The sequence below is a fragment of the Falco naumanni genome, chromosome 3, assembly GCF_017639655.2.
Source record: "Falco naumanni isolate bFalNau1 chromosome 3, bFalNau1.pat, whole genome shotgun sequence".
Taxonomy (NCBI): domain Eukaryota; kingdom Metazoa; phylum Chordata; class Aves; order Falconiformes; family Falconidae; genus Falco; species Falco naumanni.
In genome coordinates, this window is record NC_054056.1 from 21611256 (window position 1) to 21612850 (window position 1595).

Below are 1595 nucleotides of genomic sequence, written 5' to 3' on the forward strand. Positions count from 1 at the left end.
GGTTTAATAGTAATGACTTTGCAGGGGGGCCTTCTTTCTCCTCATTGTTTTCTCTTGATTTCTAGGGCAAACAAACCTTTCCCCCCTCCCCAGCCCTTTAATAAATTAAAGCTGTTATAGAGTTAGAAGTAAATAACTGCGTAGTATGGAAACTTAAATCCAGCAAGCCTCAAAAGCTATCCAAGGTCCCACTGTTCGTGCAGCATCAAACCCTTTCTCACTCCCTTCTCCCCGGTAGTCCCCAGGACCAGTCTGTGGTGACTGAGTAGAGTTCAGGGCAAAACTTGGCCTGAAAAACATGGAGCCAGCCCTCCTCCTCCTTCCCGCTCCCTGTCATCTGCTAACACTTTCAGACAACAAATAGCATACTGGATCCAAACTGTTTATTTTGCAGGGAATGCCATCTGCGTGGTGGCAGCTGGGGTGGGAGGAAAGGCACGTAGATGGATGAACAGCGATAAATATAGATGGTAGACAAAATCAGGAGAAGTTCTGCTGCTTTCCAGTGTTCTGGATCTTTGCACGCTTCCATTAAGTGGATACAGCTCTTCTTAAGCTGGTGTTTGAACATCTGGGTTATTTAGCATGACAGCAAATTTGAACAGAGATGTCAAACAAGCCAGTTTGGGCAAAATGCTAAAACTACTGAAAATGCTGAAGTAATTTCTTGTTATATTCCATTTTTAACACATTACAGTATACTGGAACTAGCAACAGAGGGAAAAAGAAGATGAGAGTATTATCAAAAGGATATGTCATAAATCATCCAAAATGAAAAATCAGTGAAGATCTGGAGAGAATATTTCTTTCAAACCAAAGATAAAATCATTGTCCAGATTATTGACAGATGAACCCGAATTCTACGAAGGAATTGCTGCCATAACATTTTGATTTCCAATTGCTATTCAAAAGGCCCACTTGCATTTGAATCAACCCTTTTCACTGTATTCCAGAAAGGATAATTCAATAATTAAACCCCCATCTTAATGTATTCAGTCCTACAAATATGATGATGTCAGAGGAAATTGTAGAGGTTGAAACTTAGTTCATATCTTTTCACAATCAGATTGCTAACAACAATTTGCCTACAGAGAACCAAGAAGGCTGAGGTAGGAAGGACCTCTGGAACTCAGCAGGTCCAAGCCCCGGCTCAAAGCAGGGTCCACGCCAGGGTCCATGCCCAGTTGTATTTTGAATTATCTCCAAAGACCCAGACTCCACAACTCTCTGGGTAACCTGTTCCAGTGTTTGACCTGGAAAAAAGTTTCTTCTGTTTAAATGGCATTTTCTTTGTTGCAGTTTGTGCCCATTGCCTCTTATCCCTTCCCTGGATACTAGCAGAAGAGCCCAGCTCTGCCTTCTTTGCTCCCTCCTCTCAGGTATTTATACACATGGATAAAATCCCCCTAAGCCTTCTCTTCTCAAGGATAATATATTAATAAATATTAGTAAAACATTAATACAATATTTTAAAATGCACGTTTACTTACATTGGAAGTGCTATGGAAGTATCTTCCCTGATTTGTCCATGGTTTTCACATTGAATACAGCTCCCAAGATACTTTTCAGGAAGCGCCGTTGTTAGGAGTTTCACC